Below are 14,790 nucleotides of genomic sequence, written 5' to 3'. Positions count from 1 at the left end.
AAAAGAAAAAAAAGTGAGACTTCCTCATATCCAAAATTAAAATCGTCATGCAAGTAGTCTATGCACCCAAGTTATTTTTTTAAGTTTTTTTTTTTAAATAAACCTTAAATCAACTTTGACACCTCAAAACAACCTCATATAAACCTCAAAAATACCTCAACTTTTTGTAAGGGAAGAAGTTATAAAAAACAGCTCATAACATGTATTTGAGGGAGACAGTCTTGAAAAGAAAAAAAAGTGAGACTTCCTCATATCCAAAATTAAAATCATCATGCAAGTAGTCTATGCACCCAAGTTATTTTTTTAAGTTTTTTTTTTTTTAAATAAACCTTAAATCAATTTTGACACCTCAAAACAACCTCATATAAACCTCAAAAATACCTCAACTTTTTGTAAGGGAAGAAGTTATAAAAAACAGCTCATAACATGTATTTGAGGGAGACAGTCTTGAAAAGAAAAAAAAGTGAGACTTCCTCATATCCAAAATTAAAATCGTCATGCAAGTAGTCTATGCACCCAAGTTATTTTTTTAAATTTTTTTTTTTAAATAAACCTTAAATCAACTTTGACACCTCAAAACAACCTCATATAAACCTCAAAAATACCTCAACTTTTTATAAGGGAAGAAGTTATAAAAAACAGCTCATAACATGTATTTGAGGGAGACAGTTTTGAAAAGAAAAAAAAGTGAGACTTCCTCATATCCAAAATTAAAATCGTCATGCAAGTAGTCTATGCACCCAAGTTATTTTTTTAAGTTTTTTTTTTTTAAATAAACCTTAAATCAACTTTGACACCTCAAAACAACCTCATATAAACCTCAAAAATACCTCAACTTTTTGTAAGGGAAGAAGTTATAAAAAACAGCTCATAACATGTATTTGAGGGAGACAGTCTTGAAAAGAAAAAAAAGTGAGACTTCCTCATATCCAAAATTAAAATCGTCATGCAAGTAGTCTATGCACCCAAAATGTTTTTTTAAGTTTTTTTTTTTTTAAATAAACCTTAAATCAACTTTGACACCTCAAAACAACCTCATATAAACCTCAAAAATACCTCAACTTTTTGTAAGGGAAGAAGTTATAAAAAACAGCTCATAACATGTATTTGAGGGAGACAGTCTTGAAAAGAAAAAAAAGTGAGACTTCCTCATATCCAAAATTAAAATCGTCATGCAAGTAGTCTATGCACCCAAGTTATTTTTTTAAGTTTTTTTTTTTTTAAATAAACCTTAAATCAATTTTGACACCTCAAAACAACCTCATATAAACCTCAAAAATACCTCAACTTTTTGTAAGGGAAGAAGTTATAAAAAACAGCTCATAACATGTATTTGAGGGAGACAGTCTTGAAAAGAAAAAAAAGTGAGACTTCCTCATATCCAAAATTAAAATCGTCATGCAAGTAGTCTATGCACCCAAGTTATTTTTTTAAGTTTTTTTTTTTTTAAATAAACCTTAAATCAACTTTGACACCTCAAAACAACCTCATATAAACCTCAAAAATACCTCAACTTTTTGTAAGGGAAGAAGTTATAAAAAACAGCTCATAACATGTATTTGAGGGAGACAGTCTTGAAAAGAAAAAAAAGTGAGACTTCCTCATATCCAAAATTAAAATCGTCATGCAAGTAGTCTATGCACCCAAGTTATTTTTTTAAGTTTTTTTTTTAAATAAACCTTAAATCAACTTTGACACCTCAAAACAACCTCATATAAACCTCAACTTTTTGTAAGGGAAGAAGTTATAAAAAACAGCTCATAACATGTATTTGAGGGAGACAGTCTTGAAAAGAAAAAAAAGTGAGACTTCCTCATATCCAAAATTAAAATCGTCATGCAAGTAGTCTATGCACCCAAGTTATTTTTTTAAGTTTTTTTTTTTTAAATAAACCTTAAATCAACTTTGACTCCTCAAAACAACCTCATATAAACCTCAAAAATACCTCAACTTTTTGTAAGGGAAATAGTTATAAAAAACAGCTCATAACATGTATTTGAGGGAGACAGTCTTGAAAAGAAAAAAAAGTGAGACTTCCTCATATCCAAAATTAAAATCGTCATGCAAGTAGTCTATGCACCCAAGTTATTTTTTTAAGTTTTTTTTCTTTAAATAAACCTTAAATTAACTTTGACACCTCAAAACAACCTCATATAAACCTCAAAAATACCTCAACTTTTTGTAAGGGAAGAAGTTATAAAAAACAGCTCATAACATGTATTTGAGGGAGACAGTCTTGAAAAGAAAAAAAAGTGAGACTTCCTCATATCCAAAATTAAAATCGTCATGCAAGTAGTCTATGCACCCAAGTTATTTTTTTAAGTTTTTTTTTTTAAATAAACCTTAAATCAACTTTGACACCTCAAAACAACCTCATATAAACCTCAAAAATACCTCAACTTTTTGTAAGGGAAGAAGTTATAAAAAACAGCTCATAACATGTATTTGAGGGAGACAGTCTTGAAAAGAAAAAAAAGTGAGACTTCCTCATATCCAAAATTAAAATCGTCATGCAAGTAGTCTATGCACCCAAGTTATTTTTTTAAGTTTTTTTTTTTAAATAAACCTGAAATCAACTTTGACACCTCAAAACAACCTCATATAAACTTCAAAAATACCTCAACTTTTTGTAAGGGAAGAAGTTATAAAAAACAGCTCATAACATGTATTTGAGGGAGACAGTCTTGAAAAGAAAAAAAAGTGAGACTTCCTCATATCCAAAATTAAAATCGTCATGCAAGTAGTCTATGCACCCAAGTTATTTTTTTAAGTTTTTTTTTTAAATAAACCTTAAATCAACTTTGACACCTCAAAACAACCTCATATAAACCTCAAAAATACCTCAACTTTTTGTAAGGGAAGAAGTTATAAAAAACAGCTCATAACATGTATTTGAGGGAGACAGTCTTGAAAAGAAAAAAAAGTGAGACTTCCTCATATCCAAAATTAAAATCGTCATGCAAGTAGTCTATGCACCCAAGTTATTTTTTTAAGTTTTTTTTTTTTAAATAAACCTTAAATCAACTTTGACACCTCAAAACAACCTCATATAAACCTCAAAAATACCTCAACTTTTTGTAAGGGAAGAAGTTATAAAAAACAGCTCATAACATGTATTTGAGGGAGACAGTCTTGAAAAGAAAAAAAAGTGAGACTTCCTCATATCCAAAATTAAAATCGTCATGCAAGTAGTCTATGCACCCAAGTTATTTTTTTAAGTTTTTTTTTTTTAAATAAACCTTAAATCAACTTTGACACCTCAAAACAACCTCATATAAACCTCAAAAATACCTCAACTTTTTGTAAGGGAAGAAGTTATAAAAAACAGCTCATAACATGTATTTGAGGGAGACAGTCTTGAAAAGAAAAAAAAGTGAGACTTCCTCATATCCAAAATTAAAATCGTCATGCAAGTAGTCTATGCACCCAAGTTATTTTTTTAAGTTTTTTTTTTTTAAATAAACCTTAAATCAACTTTGACACCTCAAAACAACCTCATATAAACCTCAAAAATACCTCAACTTTTTGTAAGGGAAGAAGTTATAAAAAACAGCTCATAACATGTATTTGAGGGAGACAGTCTTGAAAAGAAAAAAAAGTGAGACTTCCTCATATCCAAAATTAAAATCGTCATGCAAGTAGTCTATGCACCCAAGTTATTTTTTTAAGTTTTTTTTATTTTTTTTAATAAACCTTAAATCAACTTTGACACCTCAAGACAACCTCATATAAACCTCAAAAATACCTCAACTTTTTGTAAGGGAAGAAGTTATAAAAAACAGCTCATAACATGTATTTGAGGGAGACAGTCTTGAAAAGAAAAAAAAGTGAGACTTCCTCATATCCAAAATTAAAATCGTCATGCAAGTAGTCTATGCACCCAAGTTATTTTTTTAAGTTTTTTTTTTTTTAAATAAACCTTAAATCAACTTTGACACCTCAAAACAACCTCATATAAACCTCAAAAATACCTCAACTTTTTGTAAGGGAAGAAGTTATAAAAAACAGCTCATAACATGTATTTGAGGGAGACAGTCTTGAAAAGAAAAAAAAGTGAGACTTCCTCATATCCAAAATTAAAATCGTCATGCAAGTAGTATATGCACCCACAGTCATGTGCTTCTATCAAACGATTTCACATAGTTGCAATACCTTAGAAACTACTAGGCATGTTCCCAATTACCATATATGTACCGGCACGACGTCCGCTAACATGAATCTCAGTTTACGTTACTTAAAATTACGTTTTACCAGTATAGTTTAGTTACTTTACCTTTTTGTCAAATAAGTAAAAAATAAAAAGTATCATCGAAGGCAGCAAGATCAATGTGGTCATTATAGACCAGAAATTGTTTCTCGAATGTGAACTAACAGACAGCTTCAAGCTGTCAGTAAAAAAAAAAAAAACTCATTGATTCTAAATGAGTATTATAAAAACATAAGATCAGAAACAAAAAAAAATTTTTTTTTTGTTTGACACATAAGAAGGGAATCACGCGAAGTACTGTTTTCATAAATTTCATCTCGAATCGTTTCGTAACATGTTCGCTTAAAATAGAATGTATTGTCTAGAATAACATATTTTTTCCTCAACTTCTTTTTTATGCTTTTAAAGATAAATAATTTGACACGTTAATGTTTTCATTACTTGCATAACCTATAAAAGTTGTTATAAAAATGAAGGGAATCAAATCATGGATAATTGAATCCTTCAAAACTAACAAGGTTTTTTTCGTACATACCAATGTTCTTTGCGCTCGTTTCACCCATTAACGATGTTTTTAAAAGATTTCAACAAAAACTAATCAAATATAGTTTTATCACAATTTTTTTATGAGGAAAGAGTTATTTCGAACATTTAGGATTGGTGCATTAATATAACAAACAATAATATTTTTCGTTAGTTACTCAGTACCGTTCCAATGTTAAGAAAAGCATACCAAAGGCAACTTATGATAAAGTTTTTGCCACGAATGTCGTTGACATTGATCATTTATTGAAAGCTATACAAAAATCGACAGATAGGTTTTGTGCAGTACTTGGATCTAAAATTGACGATTCACTCCAAAAGCAACTCGTAGATGAAGGAAAAGTCGTTGGTGTGAGTGGAGTTTCTCCCTCTTTGCTATACAACGTTTACGTCTACACAATTGGAAAAATGTTAAAGGAAAATGAAAAACTGAACTCTAACAACGTCAAAGACGTAGCACAGAAATGGGTGAACGAGCTCAACAAATCTGCCAAGTCTTTGAAAAGAACAAACTTCATTTCGACTTTTCCAGCTCTGACTGCTGCAAACGCTAGGTTGTTAAAATCCTTTGGTTTGACTTCACAGGAAAAAGCCAATCAGTTCGCTCGGATATTGCTTAAGGAAACAGACAAGTACAATATACTACTAAATTGAGTGAGAAATTTGGCATATAAAATAATTCTAAACCAAAATGTATTTGTTCTATTGATATAATGCATAAAAATTTACTTGAGGTTAGCTTTTTTCTTCATTTAATCAATTCAAATCAATTTTTTTTTTCGAAATTCTATGCGGTTCAAAAGTTACTGGAATTTTAAAAATTATTTTTCCGCGAATTTTGATTATTATTATTCATTTATCATTATGATTAATTATCATTAGTATTAATGTCTATTATTATTATTATTCATTTATAATTATTATTATTTTGCTTTGAATAAGGGTTATTTGTTCAACGCTGTCGAAAATTTTATTTCTTTTTCTCAAGACTTTCATTCTATAAAGTGTCACACTTGACTTGATGTCAAAACATAAAAAAAATACTAAACTATATAAAAATAAAAATACTAATGAAAACTAACACTAATAAAATACTAAAATAAAAATACTAATAAAAACTGAAACTTGCCAGATCTTAACATTTATATCGAAATTAGAAATATAAAGGACCCTGGCTAGCGAAAAACTGTTTTCAACTTTAACTGTTATATGTTATAAGGCTACATTTTATATTGTTAATAAATAAAACTTTCTTTTATTGTGCCTCATATTTTGTATTCCTAACCCTAAACTTAAATATTTTTTTTTCAAATACAATTTATTATTTTTTTAAAATCAATTAATCGTTTATTTAATTACGTTTAAAATATTAAAAAAAAAATTCTTTACATAAAATTATCATAATTCTAAGTTTCTTAAACGAAATAATCATTTTTTATTTATTTATTCATTTAGTACTTTTTTTTGTTGATAATATTGATTTTTAAGGAAAAAAATTGAAGTGACCATGGGGCTTTCGAGCAGAGCGAGCAGGGATCAAAGCCTCCTGGTTATGATTTGAAAAAAAGCATTAAAATGAAAGTGTTGTATATTTATATCTTATAAAGTCATCAGATACATTGAATTATCAAATTTATCAAAATATATTGCATAACAATAACTTATAAAATATTTTTTGATAAACGTATGTAGTAACCTTTTTCACAATTATTAAATGGTTGATAAGTTATGTTCATTTGACAAGACATATAATTACTTATAATAAATTTTATAAAAAAATTCAGTTCAATCAGCTTGAAATATTAAATGCAAATTAACTATATGAATAACTCTCATATGAATAATAATCACATGAATAATAAAATGAATAATAAAACTTCATGAATAATAACTATATAACTGTCAATATATATGGAATTAGAAAGAAATATTAAAAACTAATTTTTATCACTGTTGCTAAATACTCTTTTAGGCGATTTAAGGAATTTTCAAGGTACTTAAAAATTAAATCAAAATTCCAAAAACAATTTTTTGGATGTTACAATATGGCAGCCATGTAAAATTATTATATTTAAATTTTATCTTAATTGCAGTGGAAACTAAATATGCGAAAATAATATTATATTAATAATATAAAACATAATGAAAACTTTTAAATGAATAAATTTTCATTTGAATAAAAGATTTTGTTTAAAAAAAGGGTTGGGATGCTATCGTAAGAGCTGGTGAGCTAAGCGATCAAAGGGTCAGGGACGATGAAAGAGTTAGAAGTTTAGTTTCTAGTAACAGAAAGACCTTATTAGAAATGAATTATAAATCTAAGTTTCCATTTGAGTGCTTAGCAGCATTATAACATTATTATATGGCAATATTATATGACTTGATTATAAAATATAAAGCCATCGAGTGTATGGATGAAGTCAGTAAAGAAGTGAGAGGAATCAAAGAAATGCATGAAATCTTTTACAGAAGTCCATAGCTGCAGTTATCCAAAACTTTTTAAAAATTATTATAATAAATAAGAATATTTTATTTTTGATTATAAATCTAATACTTTTTATATAATATCATTTCTAAGTTCTTAGTAAATGTTTCTGTAAATGCCTTAGAACTGTTTAGCGAGAGACGAAATGCTTGCAAAGTAAAAGTGTTATATATTTCCAAGAGATGGCAGCACTAAGCCTTGAAAGACTAATGTTAAAATTAAAATTCTTTTATTTGAAGACAGTGAAAAACATCAACTTTTTTTCAAGTAGTATACTTTTTTCTTAAAATTTATTTCAACTTGAAGTAAAAAGGGCAGAATATTACTTATGAGCATATTTTTTTGAAATACTTTCGGAAAATTTGTACCAAACTTGTCGGATTTATTTCTTGGAAGAGAGTCCAAATTTGATAACCGCATCAGTAAAATAAGAGAAATACAATGCGAAATATGTGTTATAATAATACACATATGGGTAACATATCACAGAGATTAAAACTTATAATTTTTGTCTAACTTAAAATTGAAAGAAACTTTATTACTAAAGTTGCGGGAAACTGGGTTTCTGGGAAACTTTTCACATAGTTTTTTAAACGTTCAATCGCTCGTACTATAAATTCTCTTTCTGATTTGAATATATATATATATATATATATATATATATATATATATATATATATATATTTCTGAAAAAATAACTATTTTTTCATAAAATATAAGTTATTATTTTTTTAATCTCCATTCATTAATTAGCTCAGCAAATAATTTTGAGATAAATGAATGAGCTATTCTAAAATCACTGAACAATAGAACCAGCATATAAATCTTAAAAATAAAAAAATCTCATAGAAAAATTATGAGGACTGCTCTTAAGTAATAAAAACTGATAGTTTTCTATTTTGCATTGTGTTTATGCTAAATGCCTGTATAATTAGATACATTACTTTGAAAATCAAAATTTATCAGGACGAACAGGGGAAAATCATCCAATGAATTTAAACTTATAGGTTTATTAATTTTTTAAAAATTTTAATACACGTGTTTTTACTATATTTTACGTTCGCACTATGATCGATGAGAACCGGAAGCAGAATTCGTAACAGCCGGTCATCGCTTGGATTCGAACCTTTGTCACCTCATTGGGAAGAGAGCGCTCTATCCCCTGTGCCCCCGTGACCCACCATAAAAATATAAAATATCCGCTCCAAATAATACTAATGATAACAAAATAATAAGTTGATATGTGCTTCAGTAGAACATCTCAGCGAACTCATTTACTGTAAAAAAAAAAAAAAAAAAAAAAAAAGGTTTTCTTAAAAATGAGCAAATATTTGCAGAATATTGAGTATTACTTGTTTGAAAAGTTTGTTTTTGGAGGTGCTTTTTTATTTTTTTTTCAATTTTGAGAAACTCTTTTCAACAACCGTTTACCTCCTCGTATTATTTTATTCGCTAAATTTTGTTTTCAGCTTTTCACATGATTTAAGGAAGCAAGCAAAAAGAACTTTGTGCAACGTCTGATGGTCAGCACACTTCACTCTCTCAAATGTCCACTGAAAAGTCTGGTGGTGGCTGTCTGGTCCCTCCTACAAAACGAGAACGATAAAGCACCCCCAGAGCATTTTCCCTGACACCATTGGCGAATATGTGGGATGGTCCAAGAAGCATTTTGAGTTTTTACTCCAGTTTAATTACAATCCTTTGGCTTATCATAATTTTGCTCCTAACTTTTTAATTGATATGTAAAACCAAACTTACTTCCAAACCGTGCATGCACTGTTCCCCTTCTTTATTGCCAAATATTACTGAATTAGAAATAATTAAGTTTTTCACAGTTATTAAAGTTATTGCATTATAGTTATTTAAGTCTATAGGTATTACAGTAGCATAAAAATTTATTTAAAAGTTATGCATTATCATACTTTTTTTAAAATTATTTTCTACTCTTCAATTTTAACTTCATGGCAATAACCATTTTGAGGTCATTCTTTGCTTGATCTAGCGATGACTTATTTTCCCACAAGATCACACGTTACATCAAATGTTATTTAAAATGGTCCATTTATTTATTTTTTTGCGCTCTGCACATGTGACCATTAAAACAATAGCGTAGTAATTTCACCCATTCTATTACGAAATTAAAATTAATAGATAAAGGTGGAATACTCAATATAGCTTAAACGGTTCATAAGCCCTAAACCACTCCACAATAAAACCTAATGAAAAAGAGAACGTAAAAAGATGGAATACACTGATTTTCGGAGACAACTTTAGACAACTTGCAATTGAAACTGGACTGCAGTTAATGTGTCTTTATCTCATTCTCTTTTGACCTAAATATTTAAATTCCAGTTACAACATGCAGGACATCTCTTTTTCACTTTTTTATGTTTTAAAATCCCTCGTCAATTAAAAATATAATATTCCCGGCATAAAGGAAACGAAACGAACATAATACAGTTCAACGCATTTTTTTTCAGTCTATCTCTTAGTTCTTGACCTAAAAAAAAACAAGCAAACATACTTTCTTTCTAATAAAACTCGCCCTTGAAACAAATTTTGGAGACCACATCGAGAGAAAGTATATTCAGCCATGCGATAACAATAACTGTGATGTGCAGCTTTGGTTTACCAACCTAGATACAGTGACCCCCATAGCCTGAATGTGACCCCGTTTAGAGGCTTCTTACCCGCAAATGACCCTCCATACTCTAGTTTTCAACCCTTGAATAAACATCAGAATGGGTGACCCGGGATCAACTTCTGAATCGGAAGTGAATGTCAAAGAGGGGACCTTCTCATTTTTGGGGTCACCCTCAAAGCAATTGGGGTTTTAGAGAGGAATATTAAAGTTATAAAGAATGAAGGATACGAATCGTAACAATAAATACGTTTTTTGATAATATATTATAGGAGTCGTACTTTAATAATTAGAGCAAACAAGACAATTTAAATGTTTCGTTAACTGAAATTTCTACAAAAGATTTTATTGTTAAAAAATTATTTTATAATGAAAGTTTGTGAAATGTAGGTATTTATGTTATTTTAGTTATGCAGACTAATGAATAAGAAAAAGGAGTTGCCCCTTGTAAATTTTTTATCTTTTTATTATTATTATTATTTTTTTTTTTTTATACAGACTAAAAGATTTCTCTACCCTCTTACTCCCCAGCCTTGCAATTGCTTTTCATTTAAAAGGCTTAAAAAGTCGATAATTTCTGAAAAGCTAAGCTCATTTTTTAAACATTGTATAATTATTATAATTTTTTGTAATCATATTTTGTTAATATGTGGATCGTAAAAAAAAAATGATTACTTGTTTTTTAAAAAAATAATCAACTAGTACTTGAAAAAGTATTTGATGAAAGCAGAATGTGTAACACAATAAAAAGAAATAGTTTTACGCGTTAACGAAATCGCCCGTTATCCTTAACAGTTCGAAAAAGTGACGGTTTTTATTTCGCTTGAAATCTTGAACTATGTTTCTTCATATTTTCAAAAGTTTTAATATAAACGTTAAGATGTTATAACTAGCGATATATAATCCATCTCTCCTTTTCTTTTTCATAATTTCGACATGCGCGGGAATATAAAATAATGATCTCGAGAGAGATAAATGAAATTTCTACAAAAGTGAATAAAAAACTACTTAAAGGAAAAAAGTAAAGAACAAAATGCGAAAAGAACATTTAATATTGCAATAACTGAAACAAAGTGGAAAAAAACTAGCTTAAAGTACAAAAATGAAAATGACCAAATCAAGTGTATAACGCTGGTCAATGACAAAACATTTTTGTCAATCAAAGGTAAAACACTGGTCAACAGCACTTTTAACAATCAAAGGAATAACACTAATCAAAATTACAACACTCTTTAAAATTAAAGGTAAAACGCAGGTCAAAGACACACCACTCTTGACAATCAGAGATATAAGAGTCGTGGCGGCTCAGGAGATAGAGCACTCGCCTCCCAATCAAGTGACCCGGGTTCAAATCCTAGCGATGGCTGGGAGATACGAATTTTTTTTTGCCACCGACTGACATCAACCACAGTGCTGATGTACAATATCCTAATTGGTAGACAGATCATGGGTTAGAATCCCCTTACCGTCAGGCTAATCGTGAGACGCTTTCGGGATTTTCTCTACATGCAACGCAAATGGTCGTTAGTTCCATTAAAAGGTACTCCACAAATTCAAATTTCTCCCAATACTTGTTCCAGTAGTTTTTTTATTCTAGATTTGGTTCAAAATTACTTGGCTACTGAGTTGAATACTAGAAGTCGTTGACCCAAAAATATTGGGTCGGCTCTTCAACGACATTTATAAAATAAAAGAATAAAATAAAGGGTATGAACACTGTTCAGGAGTGTATCCCTCTTAACATTCAAAGGTATAACAATGCGTCAAAGTAATAACACTTTTTGAAACAACACTTAACACACCTCAGCAGACATTTTGCATCTTTTTTAAATGCAGAACTTTAAAAATGAATCATAACATTAGGGTGTCTTGGGATATTCATCCGCTTTTAGATGCACCTGGATAATTTTTTTTTAAATTTTTTTTCCACACATGCGCTGTATAAAGCAACTACTTCAATTACTCTTATCTGGCTCAGTTTTTATTATTATTTTTTTAATATTAAAGCAATAATTTCGTTATCAGTTTAAAATTACTAAATATAAGTACAGGTAAGGAAGACATTAACCTCGAAGGAACAGTGGATGAATACCCCAAGGAAGTGTTCATAAAAATAACAATGGGTAAAAGGTACAACAACTTGTGAAATGACAGTTATTCTATACTTCTCTGAAAGATTAAAAATAACACATCTCAGCAGACATTTTGCACCCTTTTTATATACCGAACTTTAAAAATGAATCATAACATTATAGTTCATAAAAATAACAATAGGTCAAAAGTACAACAACTTATGAAATGACGGTTATACTATATCTTTGAAGGAATAAAAATAACACATCTAGGCAGACATTTTGCATTTTTTTTTAAATACAGAACTTTAAAAATGAATCATGGCATTAGTGCTCATAAAAATAAAGCTAACCTAACTAGATTATTGCATGTAAATGCTTATTGTAATAATAATTTATTACTTTATATTATTTTACGTAATAATATTAAAAAAACATTTATAATATTTAATTAAATATTATTTTAAATGACAAAATACTATATAAAACAAAATCAGTTCAAAGGTTCTTAAAAACTGGAAATTAGAATAAATGCGTTTTGAGGAAATGTCATAATACAGAAAGTATTCGGTACCTTTGGTAGAGTGGGTTGAAAAAATTAAATTTTTGAATGCTTTAGTGCGAAAAATTTGTCAACTGCAATAAAAATGGGAACTTAATAAAAAAATTAAAATCAGTTCATATCCTTCGTTTGTTCCATATTTTATGTACTATTAGAAATTTCTTGAGAAAATTTTATCTTATCATTTTCAAACAAAACATTCAAATAACCATAAATAAGATGGTATTTAAAATATTAATTGTGAGATAAACCGTTCACTAAGCGATTTCATCCATTACGGTTAAACAACCAGAATTTTATCGAACCTACTAGGCCCCCCAACTGAAACCGCTTAGTTCATATAAGGTGGGTACATGTTATAGCCGAGAGGGCTAATCGGTCAATCTCATGTCCGACAGAACAGGGGTTCGAGTCCCAGTGTGATAATACACTTTTCTTCTGCACATGAAGAGTTTCCAGTCTCCCAGTTGGTTACCCTGCACTATTAGAATACAATACTCTCTTTCACGCATAAATGGCAGCACCATAAAACTCCTTATCACAAAATTTTAAACAATGCCAGCTGTAAATGGTTAAAAAAAAGTATAATTTTGTATTCATGTTTTTTAACCATACTAGTTGTAAATGGTTTCAAAACCGTAAAGGCAAAAAATGTTCTTTTATTTTAACTTTACGGTTAAACGGGGGACAGACTACTGCATAAGAGTATCTGGAAATTTTCTTATATTTTCTTTATTTATAAGGAGATTTTTTTCATCACTCATGTTCGGGAGAATGGGAGTTCGAATCCAGCCGGCCGAAGACTCCCCGTGTTATAAATGGTGTCTGGAGCACATTAAATTTGTTGTCTTCCATGTTCCTATAACAAATTATACCTCTGGGGGTACTGAATTGGAGATTGATCGTTCTCTGGTTCAGGTCAATATTACGATCTGTGTATGAATTAATAGCTGTATGAATGGGTCCGCCCTATGAAATGGGTGTGACAAATTCTTGGCCATAGATGACGCCACTGGAAAACAAGAACCGCCTTAATTGCCGACGACAACAACAACAGTACGAAAAATTTGTCTTTGCTCATCAAATTTTTGTCATCCAACGCCTGCGGTTCATTTCAATTGCAATCATTTTCGTGTATTTTCCAGAAAACTTGCACACTCACGATCCTGTTCTTTGTCTTATTTCAGGCCTGCTAACTGTTGTAAATCCAGTCCTTAGATTGTACATAGAAAACATCTTAAAATCAAGACGAACCATTCCAAAGAAAAAGACTGCTAGAAATTTCGAAATGCCGAAGATAAACTTCAAACCTCCGGATTACTTGGAAATTATAAATTGGAATTTCTGTGTGGTATATCCTTTCGAAGTGCTTAAATGCTTCCCAAATGCGTCTTTGCTCAACAAATTTCTGTCAACCAACATTGCAGTGCCTTAGGGTATTATCCAGGAAACTTGTAGACTCGCGATCCTGTTTTTTGTCCTATTTAAGGCGGCTAACTGTTATAAACCCAGTCTTTCGTTTGCATGTAAAAAAAGATCATAAAAGAAAGATGAACCATCCTAAAGAAAAAGACTGCTAGAAATTTCGTAATGCCCAAGATGAACTTCGATCCTCCGGATTACATGGAAATTATTAATTGAAATTGATGTGCGGTATATCCTTCGCAAATGCTTAACGGCTTAAGTGATGTTGAATCGCACATTAATTTCTGACACTACGTGCATTACAGAAGTAATAAAACGTCTCTATCACATCTTAGGCTGTGGAAAGGCGTGCCATGCTCGTGTCAGAGACTTGTGAAGATGAACCATTACAAAGTAGGATTTAAGTAATCATCCGCGATTGCATATAGTTCCGTTATAGTAAAAAAAAAATAAAGAAAATTGCGAAGAAAGCTCTTAAAACTGCAATAATTTCCAAACTAATGGCAATTTGAAAAGAAATCGCATAAATTTAAAAATAAAAATAAACCTGAAAGTTTATTTTTATTTTTAAATTTATGCGATTGCGGCTTGCAGTGTACGTCGAATTTCAACCCTGTACTTGTGTCCGATTCTACAAATTCAAATTTATAAAACGATAATTATTGAACAAACAACTGAATACTTTTTTTATTGAATCGTACTCCTTCAATATTTTTACTCACTTTCGTAATTTCAATTTTCTAAGTCTTATTGTTTTTGCCCTGCAAAAATTAAATGTAACACAAAGAAAAAATCACAATAAAAGCACTTAAGCAAATTTTATTTAAAACTAATATAAAGCATGTGTTAATTCAA

Source organism: Parasteatoda tepidariorum, chromosome 2, assembly GCF_982258835.1.
Source record: "Parasteatoda tepidariorum strain Cologne lab strain chromosome 2, Ptep-v5.0, whole genome shotgun sequence".
In the NCBI taxonomy this organism is placed as follows: domain Eukaryota; kingdom Metazoa; phylum Arthropoda; class Arachnida; order Araneae; family Theridiidae; genus Parasteatoda; species Parasteatoda tepidariorum.
This window is presented reverse-complemented; position numbering follows the sequence as displayed.